This window comes from Papaver somniferum, chromosome 10 (assembly GCF_003573695.1).
Source record: "Papaver somniferum cultivar HN1 chromosome 10, ASM357369v1, whole genome shotgun sequence".
Classification (NCBI taxonomy): domain Eukaryota; kingdom Viridiplantae; phylum Streptophyta; class Magnoliopsida; order Ranunculales; family Papaveraceae; genus Papaver; species Papaver somniferum.
In genome coordinates, this window is record NC_039367.1 from 131,897,503 (window position 1) to 131,909,741 (window position 12,239).

Genomic DNA, 12,239 nt, shown 5'->3' on the forward strand with positions numbered 1-12,239 from the left:
CTTATGTAACTACACAAGAAACAATCGAAGCAAAAACGATTTGATTCACTTGAATCGGTTCATGAACTATATAGCCACGGTTTGCATTTATCATTCCTTAGTTAATATAAATAAGTTCACAAACATTCGTCTTTAGATATAACCAGCTTAAGTTCGCAGACTTAGTTCGCGGACTTAAGTTCCCGGAAGGAGTTCTCAAACTCCAGCAGATTTTCTCGGGTCGAGAACTTCCGCCAATTCGCGGACTGAGTTCACGGCTCTTGTTCCGGTTCTCTTGATCAACAAAGTTCGCAAACTTCGGTTCAAGGAAAAAAGGACTTATACATGTATGTGTTGTCACACAATGCTTATATCCATTATTGGTTATTTAATCTAAACTCTCATTTCAACCATTGAAACATTCTTACAGGACATTTCTTCAAAGTAAGCAATTTTCAAGGTGATTGAAACGTGTCATGACTTTCGTCACTAGGTAAAGATGAACTTGGCCAAAGCAAAAGATTACCAACACATATTTTGAGAAATAAATAGGCGAGATAAACTCGACTCGAAATAGCAAATGTGTATAATCAAGTCTATATAGCAAAACGACTTTTGTCTCAAAATAAGAGATAGAGTACATAGACTTTTGAGTGATAGATAAGTTCAAGTCTCCATATACCTTTTAGTCGAAGAAGATCCACCAGTTCCTTGAGTAGTCCTTCGTCTTGTATGATGATCGCCATGGAGTTCTTGAGCTCAACTACACTTTCTATCCTAGTCCAAGACTTAGCTATAGTAGACTAGAAATCAAGACTTATAATTTTGATCACTAACATTAACAAACATGCTTGAGATAGCAACGCATGCGAGTTCGACCGAGCAATGCTCTAACAATCTCCCCCTTTGTCAATTTTAGTGACAAAACTATCAATACATATGGAATACAAAAATAAATGAATTAACTTTTGTAGCTCCTATTCCACATGCCTAATCTTCAATATTACTCGAAATCTTCGTCACTTCCAAGTACTCCAATGATCCCAAAGGTTGTAAGTTCAACATCATCGTTGTTGAAAATCCGTAGCTATAACAACGAGAAAACAAGAGTTCTCAATCATTGTTATACAGTGGCATAATATCATTATATAGTATCAAAGTTCAATTGCATCACAACTTCGACAACAATACTATGGTGATATGTATCACTCCCCCTTAGTGAATACTCCATTTCACATGGAAACCACTCCCCTTACATAATGATCCGAAAACCATATGTATTTGTAGTGTGAACTACATATTAATTCTCCCCCTTTTTGTCAATAAAATTGGCAAAGGTACGAAAACGGGATCCTAATGAAATTTCCGAAAGAAACATTTCATGACCAAAAGAAAGCACATATCATCTTATTTAGATGCAATCATATGGCCGAAGCTAAATGCATCCATCAAGTAATTTATAAAGATACAAGATAACCCCTATAATATTCCACAGCCGCACTCCCCACAAAGATTTGGCAATTAAGCACAAGTTCAAGTAAGAACTCTCTCCCATAATATGTCATTCCCAAAGGAACAACAAGAGCGGCCTTAATTTCAAAAGAAAAGAAGAATTTCTTTGGACATAACAAATCACATACAAGTATGAATTTGAATCCAAAATACTCAATTAAATTAACCACAAGAGAACCCATGATTAATTTAATAGGAAATGCTCAACAAAAGTGAACTTATGGAGATTCAAAAATACGAAAAATTAGATTAATCACAATAGTAATCAATTTAACTGGTCATGCTCGACGTAAGAGAACTTACGGAGCAACAACTAAATAACCAAACGAAAATGATTAATTTAGTTGAACATGCTCAGGATAAAGTACCTCATGGAGCATCATCTAAGCTAAGAATAACTCAGTCGATTGTGCTCAACATAACACACCTTATGGAACAACACATTATGTACACAAAAATTTTGAATCGGATGTCGACCTTATACCGTGGAATAAGCAAGGATTCATTCTATTTTCCATCACCATTTGCACAATGACATACAATAGACGTAATCCTTGTACACAAAAGATTTTAACCTATCTTCCATCAATAATTGACATAATAGCCTTAACTTTTGTATTTGTCAAAATTTCATTCCTTTTTTTATCAACACATGCATATCGACATATAAAGGACTTAACTTTCGACAAGGTATGGGACAATCACAGTTCACGGACGCAAACACATATATCCCATAACAAATCGCAATATATTAAACCATAAAGATTAATACTGCAAACATCATCTTCCAAACAATTTTAGAATTTAAACCAATAAATCTAAAAACATGAAGATGGAAACGTTGGACATAGCTATGTGTAATTACAATAATGGCTATTCCAAACTCTAGTTATTCTTCTAATCAAAACAAGAAAATAGAAGATTTACTAGACAAATAAACTCATATAGAGAACATATTCTGAAAAACACTAAACCCGGTCAGCAACCAGAGATTGAACATGGACGAGCTCATCAGTTGCTTTCTTCAATTCGTTTTTCAAAAACTCAAGATTCCTTGTTGCAATTCCGAGTTGTTCACGTACGACCTCAAAATCCCGAAGAAGATTTCCTACCAGTTGTGATGACATCTGACTGGTAGTTTGCTTTCATGATCAATAGCATGATAACATGTTATGAAAACAGGATTCTTGTGAAACTCGATAGTCTTCCCTTTCTTGACTTCATCATCTTTGTTTCCTCTATTCATTGTGCACACCAAAAATTGGTAAAACCTTTTGACCTTACAGAACTATGTATCAAGAGATGACAAATAAGTGTATATAAATAAGTTCCATGGAAAACCCTAGGAAAGCTTGTATACGTTCGTGTGGGTCAGGTGTTTGTGCACTGGTGGTCACGGCCCTAAAGTGTGACCAAGAGGAAATAAAATGAAATTCGTGTGTCAAGACTAATATTTGAGAACCAACTATTTGGAGGAAGCACACACAACAGGGAATATTTCTCAACGGAGAATGATCATATTATCTTCAAGAGAATAACTGGAGCGGAGCTCAACAGATTTTAGGATCAAAATAACAAAGAAGGAAAGAAAAACATACAACCTTGACAACACTTCTCAAGACACACTTCTTGAGACTATGAGCATCCCTCTTAAACTTACAAGAAGAATATTGCATTGTGCAGCTATCATGTTGTGTTTAGATGAGCATTTTGCTCACCAATACTGACTACTTCTTTTTCTCCTTCAAGAGGATTTACAGAAGAAAAACTTGACTTACTTGAGAAAGTTTTATCAAGAGAATAAGAAGTACCTGAGTCAGCCTCTTTCCTTGTCTTTTTGATGCTCCGTTTGAGTCTGTTTATGCTGATCTTAAGCTATGAGACTCGATTATTGATATGAATGAAATATGGAGCAGGAGACTTAGATCCACAGTCTTCTTCAGAGAGAGAACAAAGACTCAACTTTTCTTTCTTTCTCCCATGCTTTTTTCTCTTTTCGGAGTTAGTTGCCCTTCTGCCACTGTCCATAATTTTTGTTTCAAAAGCACAATTAAGAAAAGTCTTATCACGGAATTTTTCTTGATTTTCGAAAATGCCTTTTACTCCAACAATATGAGAGACAGGTTTAATGACTTCTTTTGACATCCATGCAAGAATGTTGTGAAGTTTTTCATTCCTTAAACGAAAATAACATATTCGCTCAGAATGTCCTTTATTTCCGCAATAATAGCAGTTAAAGGAATTGTTCTTAACCGTTCTCATGTGAGTAGATTTAGACGGGGCAAAAACCTTGTTTCTAGAAACATTACATGCTGCAAAGGGTTTCTCACATGAAGAATTATCATTAGCTTTAACAAAATTGATCTTACTCGTTTTTGGAGCGTCTATTCCTTTATAGCCCATACCACGTGTATAACGATGTTCTTTACATGCTCTAATCATAGAGGATAATTTTGTAGAGCTAGAATTGAATCTACTCAGATTCTCTTCCAGTGATTTCACTTTATCAAGTGCAGCAGCAAGGTCAGTCTCCAAGGATTTTTATTTGGCGAGAAGACTGAGTTCTTTGTTATTAAAACATTTTTGTTGAGAGTCATATCTTGCTTCAGATTCCGCAAGTTTTTCTTTCAACACAAAGAGATTTCGTAAAAGATTGTCACATTCGAAACTTTTCGAGCGTACATCTTCATCACGATCTTTAACAATAGATTGTAAGAGTTTATATCCACAATCATATCCCTTAAAGAGTTTTCTCAATTTTCTGTTTTCTTGACAAAGAGGAGCCATGTATTTCCTCAAGCAAGTTGTTGACTTTTTTTTCTTTCAAGTCACAATCAAACAACTTGATATACTGAGAGACTTCCTCGTCAAGGCTTTGTCCTTCTTCTGAACCACTGTCATCTGAAAGATCATCCAACTGATCATCAAGAGATTTCTCCCAGTTGAATGCAGATTCAGACAACGTCCCTTTTAGGAGCTTCACGACTTTGAAGCTCACGAGGATGACTCTGAACTAATGTTGCGTTATCAGAGATATTCTGATTATCCATAGAGTCGGATCGCTTACAAACACAGACTGATAAGGTCTTTAACGTGTTTGTGATGAGTGCCTAAAATACATCTTTTGAATGTCAATTATTTATACTTTTCTTAGCTATTTTTCTTGTATTTTTTGTATATTATGCTTTATTTTCATTTTGTAGGTGTTTTGGAGTCATATGACATGAAAGAAGGCGAATAAAAGCTTAATTCACTATTTGGCGAACTTGGAATTGATAGAGTCGAAGCATGCGTGGACAGCCTCTAATATGATAAGACATCCACTGAAGTTCAGTTGGCATTTGCAGGAGCAGCTAGCTATCTTCCCAATTCTGGCAGGTAAACCAAGCCAGCGGCTCATTAAGACAACATAGTCCAGCAAAGGGGCATGTTCTACACGACCTTGTGCTATTGGCATGTGCGCGCTAGAAAGGGCAGTACAAACTGCAAAGAGATAAAGTTATGTCTCTTTTGAAACGAGGTTCAGTTCACAAGCAAAGAAAAAATACCCAAGCCGTTGTTGTTCCAGTAGCCGTCGACCGACCTTGCAGATTCGTTGCCTTCAGTTCCAGCCATGGTTCAAGGGTGTTTCACAGTGGGTTAGGACAAGCTCGTACAAGTGAGAAGAACACGAATTCTGGTGGAGTTTGAGAACTGAAATCAGTTGAAGAAAGGGGATCTGAGTTCGATGAGATTTTGATGGTCGTGTTTGGAGAGATGGGTTGATCTCAGTTTCACAAATGCTCACAAGAACTTAAGCTGAAGCCAAGAAAATCCAGGGAAGAAGAAGACGGTTCACTACCATTGATAGATAGTGATGAACAGAGCAGATTAAAGAGATTTTGAGTCCTGAAATGAATGGGTTTTCTGTATATTTGTATGAATTGTAGGGAAGGAGCTAAATGAATGGGTTACAAGAACAGCAGCAAGGATATCCTTCCATCAACAGCAAGACGTTTACAAGGTGCTTGAGCAAATGCCAGAGTGATTAGTTTTGCACAATACCTCAAGCTGCTGCCTAAGTTTTGTGCAACCGAGCCATGGGACTGATGGGTTGTTTTCTAGGGAGGAAGTCAGGTTTAGTTGAAGCACGACTTGTGCTGGCTAGCCAGAGGTCAGGTGGATTGCACAAGGAATGTTGGCACCGGCGTATGGTGTTTAGTTTGAGCGAGGTCAGTGAAAGAAAAGATATGAATTTTAGTTGAGCGAGAATTCAGTCCCAAGTTGTTATTTTCTGCCGTCGATATTGGAGATAAATGGAGAAGATCCAAAGAGTATTCAGAGCTGTACAAAATTAGGAAAGTAGGGATGTTATCATGTCGCAATTGCAGGGAACTGGAAGCTATAAAAGCTGAGGAAATAAGTTACAGAGATCTCATACCCCTCTACAACAGCTGCCGCAACCCTAGTTTCAGCGAGCTTTTGCTGAACAATCATCAGCTGCATCGCATACACCATCTCTGCATCTCCATTACCATCCTCCACCAGCATACATCTCATACCATCTGCATTACCACTTGCATTCACTGCATACATCCATCACTTGCAGTTCATAATCCACAACACCAATCCTTAGCACAGCAGACTCACAATCATCTACAGCATCAACAGCATTTGCAGTCCACTGTTCCACCATCACCAGCATACAAGCAACAGGAATCTAGGCGATACATCCCAAGCAGCAGCAGTTCTATTTCGCCACAACCATTCCATTATCTCCAGGCCACAGTTTACATGAAAGTTGTTGTTCCATCGACTACAATCCACCACTCCAACGCAGCTGTTTGGTTTTGTATTTCTGTTTTATTTGCTTCTTTTGTTTGTCGTGAACTCCAGTAGCTAATTGCATCCTGATTAGGGACGATTTTGATGTCCGAAACATGAACTCCAATTGATATTTAAACTGCTTTGATGTCTTACAATATATTCGTTATTTCTCATTCTCTGTCGTGCCAAAAGTGCTTATGAATTATACTTGAATCGTTTAAGTTGCAAATTAAATTGGTTTATGGATGATTCTATTGCTAATTAGAGAATTCTTTGACCCGTAATTGTCTAGATATTCCGAGTACAAGTAGTAATATGTGGTTATTGACGATGGGATTTTGTTAAATATCTATATGTATTGAATGACACTAGTAGATGAATCGAGTTTTTGTGTTTGTCACTAGGAATAACCTATCTCACGGAACTTAAAGCATTTGTTTACGTCACACCTAGAGAGCGTACTTCTTGGAAACTTGGCAAGTAGAATCCGGTAGTCGAGCGCTTCCGTGTCCAGTGAATTAAGAGATTACGGGATATTTGAGCGTACTAAATATTCTAGGGTTACTAGTAATGGGTACTTTGCAGAAACATAGCCATATTAACAAGATTCATGTTTCATGACTGAGAAAGAATCCTTGATCATTCTCATACTCATATTTGCATTAATATTCAGAAATTGAGTTGACAACTTTAGAATCAACTCTCCCTTAGGAACGAACCTGCTTGTCCGTATAATACTAGTTAGTTTAAAGAGAAGTAAGGAATTTATTTTTGCGAGTTCAACACCTCGTCAGTTTGCCTGCTCTGATACCAATTGAAAAAGCGGGGGTACAACAACCGCACCCAATATTTCGCTTAGCAATCTGTATGGACAAACTCCAATATTCTTTCTAGAGAATCAGCTAGACAGTCAGACTCAATCTAGAGAAAAGTATATTGAGGAGTTAATATCTCTCTCACTTGATTTGATCTTTACTCAAGCAAATAAGAATTTGCGAGTCTTTATAAAATACAAGGATAATAAACTTGGATGGTACCAAAGACCAATATCCAAGGATCAATCAATTTCCAATCTGAAAAAGCGGGGGTCTAACAACACCACCCAATATTTCGCTTAGCAATCTGTATGGACAAACTCGAATATACTTTTAAGAGAATCAACAAGACTCAATCAATTAAAATTATATCAACGAGTTTGTATCTCTCTCTTGATTTGATTTCCTCAAACAGAAACTGCGAGTACTAATCAAATACAAGGAATAATTTGGATGGTACCAAAGACCAATATCCAAGTGTCAATCAATATCAATCAACAACCGTTAGGTCGGATTCTCCAATTGATTGATCTAACGCACAACCTGTATTATTTCAATTATAAAGATAAACAATATAATGCGGAAATTGAAATAACACAGACACCAGAAATTTTGTTAGCGAGGAAACCGCAAATGCAGAAAAATCCCGGGACCTAATACAGATTGAACACACATTGTATTAAGCTGCTACAGACACTAGCCTACTGCAAGCTAACTTCGGACTGGACTGTAGTTGAACCCCAATCAGTCTCCCACTGATCCAAGGTACAGTTGTACTCCCTACGCCTCTGATCCCAGCAGGATACTGCGCACTTGATTCCCTTAGCTGATCTCACCCACAACTAAGAGTTGCTACAACCCAAAATCGCAGGCTTTGACAATAAACAAATCTGTCTCACACAGATAAGTCTATCAAAGGATCAATCTGTCTCCCACAGAAAAACCCTAACGTTTTTGTTCAGTCTTTTGATAATAATCAAGGTGAACCAATTGATAATCTGGTCTTATATTCCTGAAAAACAGCCTATATTAATCAATCACCTCACAACAATCTTAATCGTATGGTAGCGAAACAAGATGTTGTGGAATCACAAACAATGAGACGAAGATGTTTGTGATTACTTTGTATATCTTGCCTATCGGAGATATCAAATCTCAAGCCAATCAATCAGATTGTACTCATACGATAGAAGATGCAATATCAGATCACACAACTACGATAAAAGTAGTATCGGTCTGGCTTCACAATCCCAATGAAGACTTTAAGTCGTTAACCTGGTTTTAGAAGAAGAAAACCAAAGGTTTAAGGAGAACCGACTCTAGTACGCAAACTAGTATCACACGTAAGGTGTGAGGATTAGTTTTGCACAATACTAGATGTCTCCTTTATATAGTCTTTCAAATCAGGGTTTTTCCTTGGTAACAAAGCAATCAATATTCACCGTTAGATGAAAACCTGAATTAGATTCAAGCTAATATTTCTCAACTGTTAGATCGAAAACTTAGCTTGTTATACACAAATGAACTGGACGCTTCTAGGTTTGTTAACCGTACACAAACGTGTACATTGTTGGTTCAACAATAGTTAACCAAAAGGATAGCCATATGAGCATTTCATATCAACCGTGTTCTTCTTCACCATATGGAATGAAAAAGCGGGGGTCTAACAACAACACCCAATATTTCGCTTAGCAATATGTATGGACTAACTCCGAAATACTTTGCTAGAGAATCAACTAGATAGTCAGACTCAATCTAGATAAAAGTATCTAAAGGAGTTAATGTCTCCCTCTTGATTTGATTTTTACTCAAGCAAAAAACAATAGCGAGTCTTTATGAAATACAAGGAATAACTTGGACGGTACCAAAGACCAATGTCCAAGTGTTAATCAATGAAATCGACAACCACAAGGTCGGATCTCCAAATCGATTGACCTTTAACGCACAACCTGTATTATTTCAATTATAAAGATAAACAATATAATGTGGAAAATGAAATAACACAGACACCGGAAATTTTGTTAACAAGGAAACCGCAAATGCAGAAAAACCCCGGGACTTAGTACAGATTGAATACACATTGTATTAAGCCGCTACAGACACTAGCCTACTCCAATCTAACTTCGGACTGGACTATAGTTGAACTCCAATCAGTCTCCCACTAATTCAACGTACATTTGTTCTTTTACGCCTCTGATCCCAGCAGGATACTGCACACTTGATTCCCTTAGTTGATCTCACCCACAACCAAGAGTTGCTGCAACCCAAAATCGCAGACTTGATAATAAACAAATCTGTCTCACCCAGAAAAGTCAATCAAAGGATAAATCTGTCTCCCACAGAAAAACCCTAGGTTTTTGTTCCGTCTTAAGACATGAAATCAAGGTGAACAGGAACCAATTGATAATCCGGTCTTATATTCTCGAAGAACAGCCTAGATTAATCAATCACCTCTCAAAAGTCTTACTTGAATACACAAGAGGACGTCGAGGAATCACAAACAGTGAGACGAAGATGTTTGTGACTTCTTTATCTTTCCTATCGGAGAACTCTCACCTCAAGCCAATCAAAGATTGTACTCGTATGATAGAAGATGCAAGATCAGATCACACAACTATGATAAAAGTAGTATCGGTCTGGCTTCACAATCCCAATGAAGTCTATAAGTCGTTAACCCGGTTTTAGAGAAGAAAACCAAAGGTTAGAGGAGAATCGACTCTAGCGATCGCACTAGTATCACACAGACATGTGGGGATTAGTTTTTCTCAATGCTATATGTCTCCTATATATAGTCTTCAAATCAGGGTTTTGCCTTAGTTACAGAGCAATCAATATTCACCGTTAGATGAAAACCTGATTTAGATTCAAGCTAATATTTCTCAACCGTTAGATCGAAAACTTAGCTTGTCACACACACTTGACATATACGTTTACTGGGTTTGTGAAAACCGTTCCCAAACGTGTACGTATATGTTGGTTCAACATAGTAACCCAAAAGGTAAACCATATGAGCATTTCATATTAACCTTGTTCTTTTTCACATAACTAGTTCAATTGACTCAAATGAACTAGTTAGAGAGTTGTTCAATTGCTATGAGATCTTATGTAACTACACAAGACACAATTGGAACAAAGATGATTCGATTCGATTGAATCGGCTCATGAGATTTATAGCCACGGTTTGCATACTGCATTCCTTAGTAATTTAAGTTTCATGTTCAGACGCAGACTAGGTTCGCGGGCTGAGTTCGCGGACTAAACATGCAAACGAGTTTTTGGAAAATCCCATCATAAATTCTCAGCAAGAGAACTTCTGTCAGTTCGCGGACTGAGTTCGCAAACTGAATTCGCGAACTTGGCAAAGACAATTCCTCCGGTTTCTCTCAATCAACAAAGTTCGCAAACTTCGGATTAAGGAATATGACTTATGCACATATGTGTTTCCACACATTGCTTATATCCATCATTGGTTATATAGACCTAAACTCTCATTCCAACCATTGAAACATTCTTAGAGGACGTTATATAGTTGTTACACTATTTCTCGTCAAAGCGATTTTCAAAGTGATTGAAACAATATGACTTTCGTCATTAGGTGAAGATAAACCCGATCAAAGCGAAACGCTTTACCAACACATGATTTCGAGATATAGATTGACGAGATATACTCGTCTCGAAATATCAAATGTGTATGATCCAGTCTATATAGCATACGAATTTTGTCTCATAAGAAGTAGGATATATAAGAGATTGACTTTTGAGTGATAGATAAGTTCAAGTCTCCACATACCTTTTTGTTGATGAAGTTCCACGGTTCCTTGAGTAGATCTTCATCGTCGTATGATGAATCGCCATGAAGTCCTTGAGCTCAACTACACTTTTCTATCCTAGTCCGAGACATAGCTATGTAAACTAGAAATCAAGACTCATAGTTTTGATCACTAACATTGACAAACATGCTTGAGATAGCAATGCATGCGAGGTCGACCGAGCTATTCTCTAACAATCCCCCCCCCCCCCCCCCATTTGTCAATTTTAGTGACAAAACTATTAATACATATGGAATACAAAAAAGATAAACTTTTGTGGCTCCTATTCCATAGTCTAATCTTCAACGTTCCCTGAAATCTTCGTCCTTCCAAGTATTCCAATGATCCCAAAGGTTGTAGGTTTAGCATCACCGTTTTTGAAGATCCGTAGCTATGACAATGAGAGAAATCGAGATTCTCGATCATTATTATACAATGACATAGTATTATTATGTAACATCAAAGTCCAAGTGCATCACGACTTTAACAATAATACTACGGTGATATGTATCACTCCCCCTTAGTCAATACTCCATCTCACATGGAACCCACTCCCCCTTACACAATGATCCGAAAACCATATGTATATGTAGTAGAACTACACATTAATTATCCCCCTTTTTGTCAATAAAAATTGGCAAGGGTACAAGAACGAGATCCTAATGAAATTTCTGATAAGAGACATTTCATAGACTAAAAGAAGAAATACATACCAACTTAATTTAGATGCAATCATAAAGCCGAAGCTAAATGCATTCATCAAGGAGTTTTAAGATACAAGATAACCCCTATAAAATTTCACAACCGCACACCCCGCAAGATATTACCATTAAGCACAAGTTCAAAAGAACTCTCCCCCATTTGATGTCATTCCCGAGAGAACAACAAGAGCGACCTTAATTTCGAAAGAAAAGAAGGATTTTTAATTGGACACCAAAAACCATAGGAAAATGATTTTCTATATCCAAAACTCAATCAAATCAATCACAAGTAAACCCATGATTAATTTAATTGGAATACGAAATTAAATCAAACCACAAAAGTGATCAATTTAATTGATTGTGCTCAACATAAGTAAATTTACGGAGCTACGACTAAGGTAATCATATGGAGATGACTAACTTAATCGTTCACATACTCAACATAAGGAAAACCTTACGGAATATACGACTACATCAACCAATAGAACATAGTTAGTATACCCGTTCATATACTCAACACAAGAACTTGTGGAATATATGAAAACTCAACTAGACTAATTACAATAGAACCCATATTTAATCTAATTGGAATACAAACAACCAAACTAATCATGAAG